This window comes from Cinclus cinclus, unplaced genomic scaffold (assembly GCF_963662255.1).
Source record: "Cinclus cinclus unplaced genomic scaffold, bCinCin1.1 SCAFFOLD_57, whole genome shotgun sequence".
In the NCBI taxonomy this organism is placed as follows: Eukaryota; Metazoa; Chordata; class Aves; order Passeriformes; family Cinclidae; genus Cinclus; species Cinclus cinclus.
In genome coordinates this window covers 537,747-560,016 of record NW_026912266.1, presented here as the reverse complement: position 1 = coordinate 560,016, position 22,270 = coordinate 537,747, and positions in this window count along the sequence as shown.

The window sequence follows — 22,270 nt, the reverse complement described above, 5'->3', positions numbered from 1 at the left end:
ATCAAATGATTCATTGTGACATCAAGTGGCCTAAAAGGGCATGGGATGCATTGTGACAGCACAGGGGTTAAGAGAAGCAAGGAACCATTGTGACCCAATGCAGGCTAACAATCTAATGGTCCCTTGTGACACCAATGGGCCTAAAAGTGCCAGGGATTACTTGTTACCGCACGGGGACCAATAGAAGCAAGGATCTATTATGCCACCATGGAGGCCAAGAATCAAATGATTCATTGTGACATCAAGTGGCCTAAAAGGGCATGGGATGCATGGTGACACCACAGGGGTTAAGAGAAGCAAGGAACCATTGTGACCCAATGGAGGCTAATAATCCCAGGATCCCATTTGACACCAGGGGGCGTAAAAGGGACAGGGATGAACTGTGACAGCATGGGGCCCAATAGAAACAAGGAACCATTATGACACCATGGAGGCCAAGACTCAAATGATTCATAGTGACATCAAGTGGCCTAAAAGGGCATGGGATGCATTGTGACACCACAGGGGTTAAGAGAAGCAAGGAACCATTGTGACCCAATGGAGACTAACAATCTAATGATCCCTTGTGACACCAATGGGCCTAAAAGGGGCAGGGATGGATTGTTACAGCACGGGGACCAATAGAAGCAAGGATCTATTATGCCACCATGGAGGCCAAGAATCAAATGATTCATTGTGACATCAAGTGGCCTAAAAGGGCATGGGATGCATTGTGACAGCACAGGGGTTAAGAGAAGCAAGGATCCATTGTGACCCAATGGAGGCTAACAATCTAATGATCCCTTTTGACACCAATGGGCCTAAAAGGGGCAGGGATGTATTGTGAAAGCATGGGGCCCAAGTAAAACCTGGTAAAATTACGCCACCATGGAGGCCAAGAATCAAATCATTCATTGTGACATCAAGTGGCCTAAAAGGGCATGGGATGCATTGTGACACCACAGGGGTTAAGAGAAGCAAGGAACCATTGTGACCCAATGCAGGCTAACAATCTAATGATCCCTTGTGGCATCAGGGGGTATAAAAAGGGCCAGGGATGGATTGTTACTGCATGGGGACCAATAGAAGCAAGGATCTATTATGACACCATGGAGGCCAAGAATCAAATGATTCATTGTGACATCAAGTGGCCTAAAAGGGCATGGGATGCATTGTGACACCACAGGGGTTAAGAGAAGCAAGGATCCATTGTGTCCCAATGGAGGCTAATAATCCCAGGATCCCATTGGACACCAGGGGGCGTAAAAGGGCCAGGGATGAATTGTGACAGCATGGGGCCCAATAGAAACAAGGAATCATTATGACACCATGGAGGCCAAGAATCAAATGATTCATTGTGACATCAAGTGGCCTAAAAGGTCAAGGGATGCATTGTGACACCACAGAGGTTAAGAGAAGCAAGGAACCATAGTGACCCAATGCAGGCTAACAATCTAATTATCCCTTGTGACACCAATGGGCCTAAAAGGGGCAGGGATGAATTGTGAAAGCATGGGGCCCAATTAAAACCTGGTACAATTACGCCACCATGGAGGCCAAGAATCAAATGATTCATTGTGACATCAAGTGGCCTAAAAGGGCATGGGATGCATTGTGACACCACAGGGGTTAAGAGAAGCAAGGAACCATTGTGACCCAATGCAGGCTAACAATCCAAGAATCCCTTTTGACACCAGGGGGCGAAAAAGGACCACTGATGAACTCTGTCAGCATGGGGACCTATAGAAGCAAGGAACCATTATGACACCATGAAGGCCAAGAATCAAATGGTTCATTGTAAGACCAAGTGGCCTAAAAGGGCTTGGAATGCATTGTGACACCACAGAGGTTAAGAGAAGCAAGGAACCGTTGTGACCCTATGCAGGCTAACAATCTAATGATCCATTGTGGCACGAGGGGGTATAAAAAGGGCCAGGGATGGATTGTTACAGCACGGGGACCAATAGAAGCAAGGATCTATTATGCCACCGTGGAGGCCAAGAATCAAATGTTTCATTGTGACATCAAGTGGCCTAAAAGGGCATGGGATGCATTGTGACACCACAGGGGTTAAGAGAAGCAAGGATCCATTGTGACCCAATGGAGGCTAACAATCTAATGATCCCTTTTGACACCAATGGGCCTAAAAGGGGCAGGGATGTATTGTGAAAGCATGGGGCCCAATTAAAACCTGGTACAATTCTGCCATCATGGAGGCCAAGAATCAAATGATTCATTGTGACATCAAGTGGCCTAAAAGGGCATGGGATGCATTGTGACACCACAGGGGTTAAGAGATGCAAGGAACCATTGTGACCCAATGCAGGCTAACAATCTAATGATCCCTTGTGGCACCAGGGGGTATAAAAAGGGCCAGGGATGGATTGTTACAGCACGGGGACCAATAGAAGCAAGGATCTATTATGTCACCGTGGAGGCCAAGAATCAAATGATTCATTGTGACATCAAGTGGCCTAAAAGGGCATGGGATGCATTGTGACAGCACAGGGGTTAAGAGAAGCTAGGATCCATTGTGACCCAGTGGAGGCTAATAATCCTAGGATCCCATTTGACACCAGGGGGCGTAAAAGTGCCAGGGATGAATTGTGACAGCATGGGGCCCAATAGAAACAAGGAACCATTATGACACCATGGAGGCCATGAATCAAATGGTTCATTGTGACATCAAGTGGCCTAAAAGGGCATGGGATGCATTGTGATACCACAGAGGTTAAGAGAAGCAAGGAACCATTGTGACCCAATGCAGGCTAACAATCTAAGGATCCCTTGTGGCACCAGGGGGTATAAAAAGGGCCAGGGATGGATTGTTACAGCACGGGGACCAATAGAAGCAAGGATCTATTTTGCCACCGTGGAGGCCAAGAATCAAATGATTCATTGTGACATCAAGTGGCCTAAAAGGGCATGGGATGCATTGTGACAGCACAGGGGTTAAGAGAAGCAAGGACCCATTGTGACCCAATGGAGGCTAACAATCTAATGATCCCATGTGACACCAATTGGCCTAAAAGGGGCAGGGATGTATTGTGAAAGCATGGGGCCCAATTAAAACCTGGTACAATTACGCCACCATGGAGGCCAAGAATCAAATGATTCATTGTGACATCAAGTGGCCTAAAAGGGCATGGGATGCATTGTGACACCACAGAGGTTAAGAGAAGCAAGGAACCATTGTGACCCAATGCAGGCTAACAATCTAAGAATCCCTTTTGACACCAGGGGGCGCAAAAGGACCACGGATGAACTCTGAGAGCATGGGGACCTATAGAATCAAGGAACCATTATGACACCATGAAGGCCAAGAATCAAATGGTTCATTGTAAGACCAAGTGGCCTAAAAGGGCTTGGAATGCATTGTGACACCACAGAGGTTAAGAGAAGCAAGGAACCATTGTGACCCCATGCAGGCTAACAATCTAATGATCCCTTGTGGCACCAGGGGGGTATAAAAAGGGCCAGGGATGGATTGTTACAGCACGGGGACCAATAGAAGCAAGGATCTATTATGCCACCGTGGAGGCCAAGAATCAAATGATTCATTGTGACATCAAGTGGCCTAAAAGGGCATGGGATGCATTGTGACACCACAGAGGTTAAGAGAAGCAAGGATCCATTGTGACCCAATGGAGGCTAATAATCCTAGGATCCCATTTGACACCAGGGGGCGTAAAAGGGCCAGGGATGAATTGTGACAGCATGGGGCCCAATAGAAACAAGGAACCATTATGACACCATGGAGGCCAAGAATCAAATGATTCATTGTGACATCAAGTGGCCTAAAAGGGCATGGGATGCATTGTGACACCACAGAGGTTAAGAGAAGCAAGGAACCATTGTGACCAAATGCAGGCTAACAATCTAATGATCCCTTGTGACACCAATGGGCCTAAAAGGGGCAGGGATGAATTGTGAAAGCATGGGGCCCAATTAAAACCTGGTACAATTACGCCACCATGGAGGCCAAGAATCAAATGATTCATTGTGACATCAAGTGGCCTAAAAGGGCATGGGATGCATTGTGACACCACAGGGGTTAAGAGAAGCAAGGAACCATTGTGACCCAATGCAGGCTAACAATCCAAGAATCCCTTTTGACACCAGGGGGCGAAAAAGCACCACGGATGAACTCTGACATCAAGGGGACCAATAGAAGCAAGGAAACATTACGACACCATGAAGGCCAAGAATCAAATGGTTCATTGTGACATCAAGTGGCCTAAAAGGGCTTGGAATGCATTGTGACACCACAGAGGTTAAGAGAAGCAAGGAACCATTGTGACCCTATGCAGGCTAACAATCTAATGATCCCTTGTGGCACCAGGGGGGTATAAAAAGTGCCAGGGATGGATTGTTACAGCACGGGGACCAATAGAAGCAAGGATCTATTATGCCACCGTGGAGGCCAAGAATCAAATGATTCATTGTGACATCAAGTGGCCTAAAAGGGCATGGGATGCATTGTGACACCACAGGGGTTAAGAGAAGCAAGGAACCATTGTGACCCTATGCAGGCTAACAATCTAATGATCCCTTGTGGCACCAGGGGGGTATAAAAAGTGCCAGGGATGGATTGTTACAGCACGGGGACCAATAGAAGCAAGGATCTATTATGCCACCGTGGAGGCCAAGAATCAAATGATTCATTGTGACATCAAGTGGCCTAAAAGGGCATGGGATGCATTGTGACACCACAGGGGTTAAGAGAAGCAAGGAACCATAGTGACCCAATGCAGGCTAACAATCTAATGATCCCTAGTGTCACCAGGGGGTATGAAAAGGACCAGGGATGGATTGTTACAGCACGGGGACCAATAGAAGCAAGGATCTATTATGCCACCATGGAGGCCAAGAATGAAATGGTTCATTGTAAGACCATGTGGCCTAAAAGTGCTTTGAATGAATTGTGACAGCACAGAGGTTAAGAGAAGCAAGGAAACATTGTGACCCCATGCAGACTAACAATCTAATGATCCCTTGTGGCACCCGGGGGTATAAAAAGGGCCAGGGATGGATTGTTACAGCTCGGGGACCAATAGAAGCAAGGATCTATTATGCCACCATGGAGGCCAAGAATCAAATGATTCATTGTGACATCAAGTGGCCTAAAAGGGCATGGGATGCATGGTGACACCACAGGGGTTAAGAGAAGCAAGGAACCATTGTGACCCAATGGAGGCTAATAATCCCAGGATCCTATTTGACACCAGGGGGCGTAAAAGGGACAGGGATGAACTGTGACAGCATGGGGCCCAATAGAAACAAGGAACCATTATGACACCATGGAGGCCAAGACTCAAATGATTCATTGTGACATCAAGTGGCCTAAAAGGGCATGGGATGCATTGTGACACCACAGGGGTTAAGAGAAGCAAGGAACCATAGTGACCCAATGGAGACTAACAATCTAATGATCCCTTGTGACACCAATGGGCCTAAAAGGTGCAGGGATGAATTGTGAAAGCATGGGGCCCAATTAAAACCTGGTACAATTACGCCACCATGGAGGCCAAGAATCAAATGATTCATTGTGACATCAAGTGGCCTAAAAGGGCATGGGATGCATTGTGACACCACAGAGGTTAAGAGAAGCAAGGAACCATTGTGACCCAATGCAGGCTAACAATCTAATGATCCCGTGTGACCCCAATGGGCGTAAAAGGGCCAAGGATTAATTGTTAAAGCACGGGGACCAATAGAAGCAAGGATCTGTTATGCCACCATGGAGGCCAAGAATCAAATAATTCATTGTGACATCAAGTGGCCTAAAATGGCATGGGATACATTGTGACACCACAGAGGTTAAGAGAAGCAAGGATCCATTGTGACCCAATGGAGGCTAACAACCTAATGATCCCTTTTGACACCAATGGGCCTAAAAGGGGCAGGGATGAATTGTGAAAGCATGGGGACCAATTAAAACCTGGTACAATTACGCCACCATTGAGGCCAAGAATCAAATGATTCATTGTGACATCAAGTGGCCTAAAAGGGCATGGGATGCATTGTGACACCACAGGGGTTAAGAGAAGCAAGGAACCATTGTGACCCAATGCAGGCTAACAATCTAATGATCCCTTGTGACACCAATGGGCCTAAAAGGGGCAGGGATGGATTGTTACAGCACGGGGACCAATAGAACCAAGGATCTATTATGCCACCGTGGAGGCCAAGAATCAAATGATTCATTGTGACATCAAGTGGCCTAAAAGGGGATGGGATGCATTGTGACAGCACAGGGGTTAAGAGAAGCAAGGATCCATTGTGACCCAATGGAGGCTAATAATCCCAGGTTCCCATTTGACACCAGGGGGCGTAAAAGGGCCAGGGATGAATTGTGACAGCATGGGGCCCAATAGAAACAAGGAACCATTATGACACCATGGAGGCCAAGAATCAAATGATTCATTGTGACATCAAGTGGCCTAAAAGGGCATGGGATGCATTGTGACACCACAGGGGTTAAGAGAAGCAAGGAACCATTGTGACCCAATGCAGGCTAACAATCTAATGATCCCTTGTGACACCAATGGGCCTAAAAGTGCCAGGGATTACTTGTTACCGCACCGGGACCAATAGAAGCAAGGATCTATTATGCCACCATGGAGGCCAAGAATCAAATGATTCATTGTGACATCAAGTGGCCTAAAAGGGCATGGGATGCATGGTGACACCACAGGGGTTAAGAGAAGCAAGGAACCATTGTGACCCAATGGAGGCTAATAATCCCAGGATCCCATTTGACACCAGGGGGCGTAAAAGGGACAGGGATGAACTGTGACAGCATGGGGCCCAATAGAAACAAGGAACCATTATGACACCATGGAGGCCAAGACTCAAATGATTCATAGTGACATCAAGTGGCCTAAAAGGGCATGGGATGCATTGTGACACCACAGGGGTTAAGAGAAGCAAGGAACCATTGTGACCCAATGGAGACTAACAATCTAATGATCCCTTGTGACACCAATGGGCCTAAAAGGGGCAGGGATGGATTGTTACAGCACGGGGACCAATAGAAGCAAGGATCTATTATGCCACCATGGAGGCCAAGAATCAAATGATTCATTGTGACATCAAGTGGCCTAAAAGGGCATGGGATGCATTGTGACAGCACAGGGGTTAAGAGAAGCAAGGATCCATTGTGACCCAATGGAGGCTAACAATCTAATGATCCCTTTTGACACCAATGGGCCTAAAAGGGGCAGGGATGTATTGTGAAAGCATGGGGCCCAAGTAAAACCTGGTAAAATTACGCCACCATGGAGGCCAAAAATCAAATCATTCATTGTGACATCAAGTGGCCTAAAAGGGCATGGGATGCATTGTGACACCACAGGGGTTAAGAGAAGCAAGGAACCATTGTGACCCAATGCAGGCTAACAATCTAATGATCCCTTGTGGCATCAGGAGGTATAAAAAGGGCCAGGGATGGATTGTTACTGCATGGGGACCAATAGAAGCAAGGATCTATTATGACACCATGGAGGCCAAGAATCAAATGATTCATTGTGACATCAAGTGGCCTAAAAGGGCATGGGATGCATTGTGACACCACAGGGGTTAAGAGAAGCAAGGATCCATAGTGACCCAATGCAGGCTAACAATCTAATTATCCCTTGTGACACCAATGGGCCTAAAAGGGGCAGGGATGAATTGTGAAAGCATGGGGCCCAATTAAAACCTGGTACAATTACGCCACCATGGAGGCCAAGAATCAAATGATTCATTGTGACATCAAGTGGCCTAAAAGGGCATGGGATGCATTGTGACACCACAGGGGTTAAGAGAAGCAAGGAACCATTGTGACCCAATGCAGGCTAACAATCCAAGAATCCCTTTTGACACCAGGGGGCGAAAAAGGACCACTGATGAACTCTGTCAGCATGGGGACCTATAGAAGCAAGGAACCATTATGACACCATGAAGGCCAAGAATCAAATGGTTCATTGTAAGACCAAGTGGCCTAAAAGGGCTTGGAATGCATTGTGACACCACAGAGGTTAAGAGAAGCAAGGAACCGTTGTGACCCTATGCAGGCTAACAATCTAATGATCCATTGTGGCACGAGGGGGTATAAAAAGGGCCAGGGATGGATTGTTACAGCACGGGGACCAATATAAGCAAGGATCTATTATGCCACCGTGGAGGCCAAGAATCAAATGTTTCATTGTGACATCAAGTGGCCTAAAAGGGCATGGGATGCATTGTGACACCACAGGGGTTAAGAGAAGCAAGGATCCATTGTGACCCAATGGAGGCTAACAATCTAATGATCCCTTTTGACACCAATGGGCCTAAAAGGGGCAGGGATGTATTGTGAAAGCATGGGGCCCAATTAAAACCTGGTACAATTCTGCCATCATGGAGGCCAAGAATCAAATGATTCATTGTGACATCAAGTGGCCTAAAAGGGCATGGGATGCATTGTGACACCACAGGGGTTAAGAGATGCAAGGAACCATTGTGACCCAATGCAGGCTAACAATCTAATGATCCCTTGTGGCACCAGGGGGTATAAAAAGGGCCAGGGATGGATTGTTACAGCACGGGGACCAATAGAAGCAAGGATCTATTATGCCACCGTGGAGGCCAAGAATCAAATGATTCATTGTAAGATCAAGTGGCCTAAAAGGGCTTGGAATGCATTGTGACACCACAGGGGTTAAGAGAAGCAAGGATCCATTGTGACCCAATGGAGGCTAATAATCCTAGGATCCCATTTGACACCAGGGGGCGTAAAAGTGCCAGGGATGAATTGTGACAGCATGGGGCCCAATAGAAACAAGGAACCATTATGACACCATGGAGGCCATGAATCAAATGGTTCACTGTGACATCAAGTGGCCTAAAAGGGCTTGGAATGCATTGTGACACCACAGAGGTTAAGAGAAGCAAGGAACCATTGTGACCCAATGCAGGCTAACAATCTAATGATCCCTTGTGGCACCAGGGGGTATAAAAAGGGCCAGGTATGGATTGTTACAGCACGGGGACCAATAGAAGCAAGGATCTATTATGCCACCGTGGAGGCCAAGAATCAAATGATTCATTGTGTCATCAAGTGGCCTAAAAGGGCATGGGATGCATTGAGACACCACAGAGGTTAAGAGAAGCCAGGATCCATTGTGACCCAATGGAGGCTAATAATCCCAGGTTCCCATTTGACACCAGGGGGCGTAAAAGGGCCAGGGATGAATTGTGACAGCATGGGGCCCAATAGAAACAAGGAACCATTATGACACCATGGAGGCCAAGAATCAAATGATTCATTGTGACATCAAGTGGCCTAAAAGGGCTTGGAATGCATTGTGACACCACAGAGGTTAAGAGAAGCAAGGAACCATTGCGACCCAATGCAGGCTAACAATCTAATGATTCCTTTTGACACCAGTGCTTATAATAGGGCCAGGGATGCATTGTGAAAGCATGGGGCGCAATAAAACATGAATATATTATGACACCATAGAGGCCAAGACTCTAATGATTCATTGTAACACCAAGTGGCCTAAAAGGTCATGGGATGCATTGTGACACCACAGGGGATCAGAGAAGCAAGGAACCATTGTGACCCAATGCAGGCTAACAATCTAATGATCCCTTGTTGCACCAGGGGGTATAAAAAGGGCCAGGGATGGATTGTTACAGCACGGGGACCAATAGAAGCAAGGATCTATTATGCCACCGTGGAGGCCAAGAATCAAATGATTCATTGTGACATCAAGTGGCCTAAAAGTGCATGAGATGCATTATGACAGCACAGGGGTTAAGAGAAGCAAGGATCCATTGTGAACCAATGGAGGCTAACAATCTAATGATGCCTTTTGACACCAATGGGCCTAAAAGGGGCAGGGATGAATTGTGAAAGCATGGGGACCAATTAAAATCTGGTACAATTACGCCACCATGGAGGCCAAGAATCAAATGATTCATTGTGACATCAAGTGGCTTAAAAGGGCATGGGATGCATTATGACACCACAGGGGTTAAGAGAAACAAGGAACCATTGTGACCCAATGCAGGCTAACAATCTAATGATCCCTTGTGGCACCAGAGGGTATAAAAAGGGCCAGGGATGGATTGTTACAGCACGGGGACCAATAGAAGGAAGGATCTATTATGCCACCGTGGAGGCCAAGAATCAAATGATTCATTGTGACATCAAGTGGCCTAAAAGGGAATGGGATGCATTGTGATAGCACAGGGTTTAAGAGAAGCAAGGATCCATTGTGACCCCATGGAGTCAAATAATCCCAGGATCCCATTTGACACCAGGGGGCGTAAAAGGGCCAGGGAAGAATTGTGACAGCATGGGGCCCAATAGAAACAAGGAACCATTATGACACCATGGAGGCCAAGAATCAAATGATTCATTGTGACATCAAGTGGCCTAAAAGGGCATGGGATGCATGGTGACACCACAGGGGTTAAGAGAAGCAAGGAACCATTGTGACCCAATGCAGGCTAACAATCTAATGATCCCTTGTGTCACCAGGGGGTATGAAAAGGACCAGGGATGGATTGTTACAGCACGGGGACCAATAGAAGCAAGGATCTATTATGCCACCATGGAGGCCAAGAATGAAATGGTTCATTGTAAGACCATGTGGCCTAAAAGTGCTTTGAATGCATTGTGACAGCACAGAGGTTAAGAGAAGCAAGGAAACATTGTGACCCCATGCAGACTAACAATCTAATGATCCCTTGTGGCACCAGGGGGTATTAAAAGGGCCAGGGATGGATTGTTACAGCTCGGGGACCAATAGAAGCAAGGATCTATTATGCCACCGTGGAGGCCAAGAATCAAATGATTCATTGTGACATCAAGTGGCCTAAAAGGGCATGGGATGCATTGTGATAGCACAGGGGTTAAGAGAAGCAAGGATCCATTGTGTCCCAATGGAGGTTAATAATCCCAGGATCCCATTGGACACCAGGGGGCGTAAAAGGGCCAGGGATGAATTGTGACAGCATGGGGCCCAATAGAAACAAGGAACCATTATGACACCATGGAGGCCAAGAATCAAATGATTCATTGTGACATCAAGTGGCCTAAAAGGGCATGGGATGCATTGTGACACCACAGGGGTTAAGAGAAGCAAGGAACCATTGTGACCCAATGCAGGCTAACAATTTAATTATCCCTTGTGACACCAATGGGCCTAAAAGGGGCAGGGATGAATTGTGAAAGCATGGGGCCCAAGTAAAACCTGGTACAATTATGCCACCATGGAGGCCAAGAATCAAATGATTCATTGTGACATCAAGTGGCCTAAAAGGGCATGGGATGCATTGTGACACCACAGGGGTTAAGAGAAGCAAGGAACCATTGTGACCCAAGGCAGGCTAACAATCTAATGATCCCTTGTGACACCAATGGGCCTAAAAGGGGCAGGGATGGATTGTTACAGCACGGGGACCAATAGAAGCAAGGATCTATTATGACACCATGGAGGCCAAGAATGAAATGGTTCATTGTAAGACCAAGAGGCCTAAAATGGCTTGGAATGCATTGTGACAGCACAGGGGTTAAGAGAAGCAAGGAACCATTGTGACCCAATGCAGACTAACAATCTAATGATCCCTTGTGGCACCAGGGGGTATAAAAAGGGCCAGGGATGGATTGTTACAGCACGGGGACCAATAGAAGCAAGGATCTATTATGCCACCGTGGAGGCCAAGAATCAAATGATTCATTGTGACATCAAGTGGCCTAAAAGGGCATGGGATGCATTGTGACACCACAGGGTTTAAGAGAAGCAAGGATCCATTGTGACCCAATGGAGGCTAATAATCCCAGGATCCCATTTGACACCAGGGGGCGTAAAAGGGCCAGGGATGAATTGTGACAGCATGGGGCCCAATAGAAACAAGGAACCATTATGACACCATGGAGGCCAAGAATCAAATGATTCATTGTGACATCAAGTGGCCTAAAAGGTCATGGGATGCATTGTGATACCACAGAGGTTAAGAGAAGCAAGGAACCATTGTGACCCAATGCAGGCTAACAATCTAATGATCCCGTGTGACCCCAATGGGCCTAAAAGGGCCAGGGATTAATTGTTAAAGCACGGGGACCAATAGAAGCAAGGATCTATTATGCCACCATGGAGGCCAAGAATCAAATGATTCATTGTGACATCAAGTGGCCTAAAAGGGCATGGGATGCATTGTGACACCACAGAGGTTAAGAGAAGCAAGGATCCATTGTGACCCAATGCAGGCTAACAATCTAATGATCCCATTTGACACCAGGGGGCGTAAAAGGGCCAGGGAAGAATTGTGACAGCATGGGGCCCAATAGAAACAAGGAACCATTATGACACCATGGAGGCCAAGAATCAAATGATTCATTGTGACATCAAGTGGCCTAAAAGGGCATGGGATGCATTGTGACACCACAGGGGTTAAGAGAAGCAAGGAACCATTGTGACCCAATGCAGGCTAACAATCTAAGAATCCCTTTTGACACCAATGGGCCTAAAAGGGGCAGGGATGAACTCTGACAGCATGGGGACCTGTAGAAGCAAGGAACCATTATGACACCATGAAGGCCAAGAATCAAATGGTTCATTGTAAGACCAAGTGGCCTAAAAGGGCTTGGAATGCATTGTGACACCACAGAGGTTAAGAGAAGCAAGGACCCATTGTGACCCAATGCAGGCTAACAATCTAATGATCCCTTGTGGCACCAGGGGGTGTAAAAAGGCCAGGGATGGATTGTTACAGCACGGGGACCAATAGAAGGAAGGATCTATTATGCCACCGTGGAGGCCAAGAATCAAATGATTCATTGTGACATCAAGTGGCCTAAAAGGGCATGGGATGCATTGTGACACCTCAGAGGTTAAGAGAAGCAAGGAACCATTGTGACCCAATGCAGGCTACCAATCTAATGATCCCTTGTTACACCAATGGGCCTAAAAGGGCCAGGGATGTATTGTGAAAGCATGGGGCCCAAGTAAAACCTGGTACAATTACACCACCTTGGAGGCCAAGAATTAAATGATTCATTGTGACATCAAGTGGCCTAAAAGGGCATGGGATGCATTGTGACACCACAGGGGTTAAGAGAAGCAAGGAACCATTGTGACCCAATGCAGGCTAATAATCTAAGAATCCCTTTTGACACCAGGGGGCGCAAAAGGACCACGGATGGACTCTGACAGCATGGGGACCTATAGAACAAGGAACCATTATGACACCATGGAGGCCAAGAATCAAATGGTTCATTGTAAGACCAAGCGGCCTAAAAGGGCATGGAATGAATTGTGACACCACAGAGGTTATGAGAAGCAAGGAACCATTGTGACCCAATGCAGGCTAACAATCTAATGATCCCTTGTGGCACCAGGGGGTATAAAAAGGGCCAGGGATGGATTGTTACAGCACGGGGACCAATAGAAGCAAGGATCTATTATGCCACCGTGGAGGCCAAGAATCAAATGATTCATTGTGACATCAAGTGGCCTAAAAGGGCATGGGATGCATTGTGACAGCACAGGGGTTAAGAGAAGCAAGGAACCATTGTGACCCAATGCAGGCTAACAATCTAATGATCCCTTGTGACACCAATGGGCCTAAAAGGGGCAGGGATATATTGTGAAAGCATGGGGCGCAAGTAAAACCTGGTACAATTACGCCACCATGGAGGCCAAGAATCAAATGATTCATTGTGACATCAAGTGGCCTAAAAGGGCATGGGATGCATTGTGACACCACAGGGGTTAAGAGAAGCAAGGAACCATTGTGACCCAATGCAGGCTAACAATCTAAGAATCCCTTTTGACACCAGGGGGCGCAAAAGGACCACGGATGTACTCTGACAGCATGGGGACCTATAGAAGCAAGGAACCATTATGACACCATGGAGGCCAAGAATCAAATGGTTCATTGTAAGACCAAGTGACCTAAAAGGGCTTGGAATGCATTGTGACACCACAGAGGTTAAGAGAAGCAAGGAACCATTGTGACCCAATGCAGGCTAACAGTCTAATGATCCCTTGTGGCACCAGGGGGTATAAAAAGGGCCAGGGATGGATTGTTACAGCACGGGGACCAATAGAACCAAGGATCTATTACGCCACCATGGAGGCCAAGAATCAAATGATTCATTGTGACATCAAGTGGCCTAAAAGGGCATGGGATGCATTGTGACACCACAGGGGTTAAGAGAAGCAAGGAACCATTGTGACCCAATGCAGGCTACCAATCTAATGATCCCTTGTGACACCAATGGGCCTAAAAGGGGCAGGGATGAATTGTGAAAGCATGGGGCCCAAGTAAAACATGGTACAATTATGCCACCATGGAGGCCAAGAATCAAATGATTCATTGTGACATCAAGTGGCCTAAAAGGGCATGGGATGGATTGTGACACCACAGGGGTTAAGAGAAGCAAGGATACATTGTGACCCAATGCAGGCTAACAATGTAAGAATCCCTTTTGACACCACGGGGCGCAAAAGGACCACGGATGAACTCTGACAGCATGGGGACCTATAGAAGCAAGGAACCATTATGACACCATGAAGGCCAAGAATCAAATGGTTCATTGTAAGACCAAGTGGCCTAAAAGGGCTTGGAATGCATTGTGACACCACAGAGGTTAAGAGAAGCAAGGAACCATTGTGACCCAATGCAGGCGAACAGTCTAATGATCCCTTGTGGCACCAGGGGGTATAAAAAGGGCCAGGGATGGATTGTTACAGCACGGGGACCAATAGAAGCAAGGATCTATTATGCCACCGTGGAGGCCAAGAATCAAATGATTCATTGTGACATCAAGTGGCCTAAAAGGGCATGGGATGCATTGTGACAGCACAGGGGTTAAGAGAAGCAAGGATCCATTGTGACCCAATGGAGGCTAACAATCCCTGGATCCCATTTGACACCAGGGGGCGTAAAAGGGCCAGGGATGAATTGTGACAGCATGGGGCCCAATAGATACAAGGAACAATTATGACACCATGGAGGCCAAGAATCAAATGATTCATTGTGACATCAAGTGGCCTAAAAGGGCATGGGATGCATTGTGACACCACAGAGGTTAAGAGAAGCAAGGAACCATTGTGACCCAATGCAGGCTATCAATCTAATGATCCCTTGTAACACCAATGGGCCTAAAAGGGGCAGGGATGAATTGTGAAAGCATGGGGCCCAAGTAAAACCTGGTACAATTATGCCACCATGGAGGCCAAGAATCAAATTGTTCATTGTAAGACCAAGTGGCCTAAAAGGGCTTAGAATGCATTGTGACACCACAGAGGTTAAGAGAAGCAAGGAACCATTGTGACCCAATGCAGGCTATCAATCTAATGATCCCTTGTGACACCAATGGGCCTAAAAGGACCAGGGATGAATTGTTACAGCACGGGGAACAATAGAAGCAAGGATCTATTATGCCAATTTTGAGGCCAAGAATCAAATGATTCATTGTGACATCAAGTGGCCTAAAAGGGCATGGGATGCATTGTGACACCACAGGGGTTGAGAGAAGCAAGGATCCATTGTGACCCAATGGAGGCTAACAATCTAATGAACCCTTGTGGCACCAGGGGGTATAAAAAGGGCCAGGGATGGATTGTTACAGCACGGGGACCAATAGAAGCAAGGATCTATTATGCCACCGTGGAAGCCAAGAATCAAATGATTCATTGTGACATCAAGTGGCCTAAAAGTGCATGGGATGCATTGTGACAGCACAGGGGTTAAGAGAAGCAAGGATCCATTGTGACCCAATGGAGGCTAACAATCCCAGGATCCCATTTGACACCAGGGGGCGTAAAAGGGCCAGGGATGAATTGTGACAGCATGGGGCCCAATAGAAACAAGGAACAATTATGACACCATGGAGGCCAAGAATCAAATGATTCATTGTGACATCAAGTGGCCTAAAAGGGCATGGGATGCATTGTGACACCACAGAGGTTAAGAGAAGCAAGGAACCATTGTGACCCAATGCAGGCTATCAATCTAATGATCCCTTGTAACACCAATGGGCCTAAAAGGGGCAGGGATGAATTGTGAAAGCATGGGGCCCAAGTAAAACCTGGTACAATTATGCCACCATGGAGGCCAAGAATCAAATTGTTCATTGTAAGACCAAGTGGCCTAAAAGGGCTTAGAATGCATTGTGACACCACAGAGGTTAAGAGAAGCAAGGAACCATTGTGACCCAATGCAGGCTAACAGTCTAATGATCCCTTGTGGCACCAGGGGGTATAAAAAGGTCCAGGGATGAATTGTTACAGCACGGGGACCAATAGAAGCAAGGATTTATTATGCCACCATGGAGGCCAAGAATCAAATTATTCATTGTGACATCAAGTGGCCTAAAAGGGCATGGGATGCATTGTGACACCACAGAGGTTAAGAGAAGCAAGGAACCATTGTGACCCAATGCAGGCTAAAAATCTAATGATCCCTTGTGACACCAATGGGCCTAAAAGGGCCAGGGATGAATGTTACAGCACGGGGACCAATAGAAGCAAGGATCTATTATGCCAATTTTGAGGCCAAGAATCAAATGATTCATTGTGACATCAAGTGGCCTAAAAGGGCATGGGAAGCATTGTGACACCACAGGGGTTGAGAGAAGCAAGGAACCATTGTGACCCAATGCAGGCTAACAATCTAATGAACCCTTGTGGCACCAGGGGGTATAAAAAGGGCCAGGGATGGATTGTTACAGCACGGGGACCAATAGAAGCAAGGATCTATTATGCCACCGTGGAAGCCAAGAATCAAATGATTCATTGTGACATCAAGTGGCCTAAAAGGGCATGGTATGCATTCTGACAGCACAGGGGTTAAGAGAAGCAAGGATCCATTGTGACCCAATGGAGGCTAATAATCCCAGGATCCCATTTGACACCAGGGGGTGTAAAAGGGCCAGGGATGAATTGTGACAGCATGGGGCCCCAATAGAAACAAGGAACAATTATGCCACCATGGAGGCCAAGGATCAAATGATTCATTGTGACATCAAGTGGCCTAAAAGGGCATGGGATGCATTGTGACACCACAGAGGTTAAGAGAAGCAAGGAACCATTGTGACCCAATGCAGTCTAACAATCTAATGATCCCTTGTGGCACCAGGGGGTATAAAAAGGGCCAGGGATGGATTGTTACAGCACGAGGACCAATAGAAGCAAGGATCTATTATGCCACCATGGAGGCCAAGAATCAAATGATTCATTGTGACATCAAGTGGCCTAAAAGGGCATGGGATGCATTGTGACACCACAGGGTTTAAGAGAAGCAAGGAACCATTGTGACCCAATGCAGGCTAACAATCTAAGAATGCCTTTTGACACCAGCGGGCGCAAAAGGACCACGGATGAACTCTGACCGCATGGGGACCTATAGAAGCAAGGAACCATTATGACACCATGAAGGCCAAGAATCAAATGGTTCATTGTAAGACCAAGTGGCCTAAAAGGGCTTGGAATGCATTGTGACACCACAGAGGTTAAGAGAAGCGAGGAAACATAGTGCCCCAATGCAGGCTAACAATCTAATGATCCCTTGTGGCACCAGGGGGTATAAAAAGGGCCAGGGATGAATTGTTACAGCACGGGGACCAATAGAAGCAAGGATCTATTATGCCACCGTGGAGGCCAAGAATGAAATGATTCATTGTGACATGAAGTGGCCTAAAAGGGCATGGCATGCATTGTGACACCACAGGGGTTAAGAGAAGCAAGGATCCATTGTGACCCAATGGAGGCTAATAATCCCAGAATCCCATTTGACACCAGGGGGCGTAAAAGGGCCAGGGATGAATTGTGACAGCATGGGGCCCAATAGAAACAAGGAAACATTATGCCACCATGGAGGCCAAGAATCAAATGATTCATTGTGACATCAAGTGGCCTAAAAGGGCATTGGATGCATTGTGACACCACAGAGGTTAAGAGAAGCAAGGAACCATTGTGACCCAATGCAGGCTAACAATCTAATGATCCCTTGTGACACCAATGGGCCTAAAAGGGGCAGGGATGTATTGTGAAAGCATGGGGCGCAAGTAAAACCTGGTACAATTACGCCACCATGGAGGCCAAGAATTAAATTATTCATTGTGACATCAAGTGGCCTAAAAGGGCATGGGATGCATTGTGACACCACAGGGGTTAAGAGAAGCAAGGAACCATTGTGACCCAATGCAGGCTAACAATCTAAGAATCCCTTTTGACACCAGGGGGCGCAAAAGGACCACGGATGTACTCTGACAGCATGGGGACCTATAGAAGCAAGGAACCATTATGACACCATGGAGGCCAAGAATCAAATGGTTCATTGTAAGACCAAGTGACCTAAAAGGGCTTGGAATGCATTGTGACACCACAGAGGTTAAGAGAAGCAAGGAACCATTGTGACCCAATGCAGGCGAACAGTCTAATGATCCCTTGTGGCACCAGGGGGTATAAAAAGGGCCAGGGATGGATTGTTACAGCACGGGGACCAATAGAAGCAAGGATCTATTATGCCAATTTTGAGGCCAAGAATCAAATGATTCATTGTGACATCAAGTGGCCTAAAAGGGCATGGGATGCATTGTGACACCACAGGGTTTAAGAGAAGCAAGGAACCATTGTGACCCAATGCAGGCTAACAATCTAAGAATGCCTTTTGACACCAGCGGGCGCAAAAGGACCACGGATGAACTCTGACCGCATGGGGACCTATAGAAGCAAGGAACCATTATGACACCATGAAGGCCAAGAATCAAATGGTTCATTGTAAGACCAAGTGGCCTAAAAGGGCTTGGAATGCATTGTGACACCACAGAGGTTAAGAGAAGCGAGGAAACATAGTGCCCCAATGCAGGCTAACAATCTAATGATCCCTTGTGGCACCAGGGGGTATAAAAAGGGCCAGGGATGAATTGTTACAGCACGGGGACCAATAGAAGCAAGGATCTATTATGCCACCGTGGAGGCCAAGAATGAAATGATTCATTGTGACATGAAGTGGCCTAAAAGGGCATGGCATGCATTGTGACACCACAGGGGTTAAGAGAAGCAAGGATCCATTGTGACCCAATGGAGGCTAATAATCCCAGGATCCCATTTGACACCAGGGGGCGTAAAAGGGCCAGGGATGAATTGTGACAGCATGGGGCCCAATAGAAACAAGGAAACATTATGCCACCATGGAGGCCAAGAATCAAATGATTCATTGTGACATCAAGTGGCCTAAAAGGGCATTGGATGCATTGTGACACCACAGAGGTTAAGAGAAGCAAGGAACCATTGTGACCCAATGCAGGCTAACAATCTAATGATCCCTTGTGACACCAATGGGCCTAAATGGGGCAGGGATGAATTGTGATAGCACGGGGCCCAAGTAAAACCTGGTACAATTATGCCACCATGGAGGCCAAGAATCAAATGATTCATTGTGACATCAAGTGGCCTAAAAGGGCATGGGATGCATTGTGACACCACAGGGGTTAAGAGAAGCAAGGAACCATTGTGACCCAATGCAGGCTAACAATCTAATGATCCCTTGTGGCACCAGGGGGCGCAAAAGGACCACGGATGAACTCTGACAGCATGGAGACCTATAGAAGCAAGGAACCATTATGACACCATGAAGGCCAAGAATCAAATGGTTCATTGTAAGACCAAGAGGCCTAAAAGAGCTTGGAATGCATTGTGACACCACAGAGGTTAAGAGAAGCAAGGAACCATTGTGACCCAATGCAGGCTAACAATCTAATGATCCATTGTGACACCAGGGGTTGTAAAAGGTCCAGGGATGAATTGTGAAAGCATGGGGCACAATAAAAACATGGAAATATTATGACACCATAGAGGCCAAGAATCAAATGATTCATTGTAACACCAAGTGGCCTAAAAGGTCATGGGATGCATTGTGACACCACAGAGGTTAAGAGAAGCAAGGAACCATTGTGACCCAATGCAGGCTAACAATCTAATGATCCCTTGTGGCACCGGATGTTGTAATAGGTCCAGGGATGAATTGTGAAAGCATGGGGCACAATAAAAACATGGAAATATTATGCCACCGTGGAGGCCAAGAATCAAATGATTCATTGTGACATCATGTGGCCTAAAAGGGCATGGGATGCATTGTGACACCACAGGGGTTAAGAGAAGCAAGGATCCATTGTGACACAATGGAGGCTAATAATCCCAGGATCCCATTTGACTCCAGGGGGCGTAAAAGGGCCAGGAATGTATTGTGACAGCATGGGGCCCAATAGAGACAAGGAACCATTATGACACCATGGAGGCCAAGAATCAAATGATTCATTGTGACATCAAGTGGCCTAAAAGGGCATGGGCTGCATTTTGACACCACAGGGGTTAAGAGAAGCAAGGAACCATTGTGACCCAATGCAGGCTAACAATCTAATGATCCATTGTGACACCAGGGGTTGTAATAGGGCCAGGGATGAATTGTTACAGCATGTGGCCCAATAAAAACATGGAAACATTATGACACCATGAAGGCCAAGACTCAAATGGTTCATTGTAACACCAAGTGGCCTAAAAGGGCATGGGATGCATTGTGACACCACAGGGGCTAAGAGAAGCAAGGAACCATTGTGATCCAAGGGAGGCTAACAATCTAATGATCCATTGTGACACCAGGGGTTGTAATAGGGCCAGGGATGAATTGTGAAAGCATGGGGCACAATAAAAACATGGAAATATTATGACACCATGGAGGCCAAGAATCAAATGATTCATTGTAACACCAAGTGGCCTAAAAGTGCATGGGATGCATTGTGACACCACAGGGGCTAAGAGAAGCAAGGAACCATTGTGACCCAATGCAGGCTAACAATCTAATGATCCCTTGTGACACCAGGGGGCCGAAAATGGCCAGGGATGGATTCTTACAGCACGGGGACCAATTAAAACCTGGTACAATTATGCCACCATGGAGGCCAAGAATCAAATGATTCATTGTGACATCAAGTGGCCTAAAAGGGCATGGGCTGTATTGTGACACCACAGGGGTTAAGAGAAGCAAGGAACCATTGTGACCCAAGGGAGGCTAACAATCTAAGAATCCCTTTTGACACCAGGGGGCGCAAAAGGACCACGGATGAACTCTGACAGCATGGGGACCTATAGAAGCAAGGAACCATTATGACACCATGAAGGCCAAGAATCAAATGGTTCATGGTAACACCAAGTGGCCTAAAAGGGCTTGGAATGCATTGTGACACCAAGGAGATTAAGAGAAGCAAAGAACCATTGTGACCCAATGCTGACTAACAACCTAAAGATCCCTTGTGGCACCAGGGGGTATAAAAAGGGCCAGGGATGGATTGTTACAGCACGGGGACCAATAGAAGCAAGGATCTATTATGTCACCATGGAGGCCAAGAATCAAATGATTCATTGTAAGACCAAGTGGCCTAAAAGGGCTTGGAATGCATTGTGACACCACAGAGGTTAAGAGAAGCAAGGAACCATTGTGACCCAAGGGAGGCTAACAATCTAAGAATCCATTGTGACACCAGGGGTTGTAATAGGGCCAGGGATGAATTGTGAAAGCATGGGGCACAATAAAAACATGGAAATATTATGACACCTTAGTGGCCAAGACTCAAATGATTCATTGTAACACCAAGTGGCCTAAAAGGTCATGGGATGCATTGTGACACCACAGGGGCTAAGAGAAGCAAGGAACCATTGTGACCCAATGCAGGCTAACAATGTAAGAATCCCTTTTCACAACAGGGGATGCAAAAGGACCACGGATGAACTGTGACAGCATGTGGACCTATAGAAACAAGGAACCATTATGACACCATGAAGGCCAAGAATCAAATGGTTCATTGCAAGACCAAGTGGCCTAAAAGGGCTTGGAATGCATTGTGACACCACAGAGGTTAAGAGAAGCAAAGAACCATTGTGACCCAATGGAGGCTAACAATCTAATGATCCCTCGTCACACAAGGTGTTGTAAAAGGGGCAGGGATGAATTGTGAAAGCATGAGGCCCAATAAAAACATGGAAACATTATGACACCATGAAGGCCAAGACTCAAATGGTTCATGGTAACACCAAGTGGCCTAAAAGGGCATGGGATGCATTGTGACACCACAGGGGCTAAGAGAAGCAAGGAACCATTGTGACCCAATGCAGGCTAACAATCTAATGATCCCTTGTGGCACCAGGGGGTATAAAAAGGGCCAGGGATGGATTGTTACAGCACGGGGACCAATAGAAGCATGGAGGCCAAGAATCAAATGATTGATTGTGACATCAAGTGGCCTAAAAGG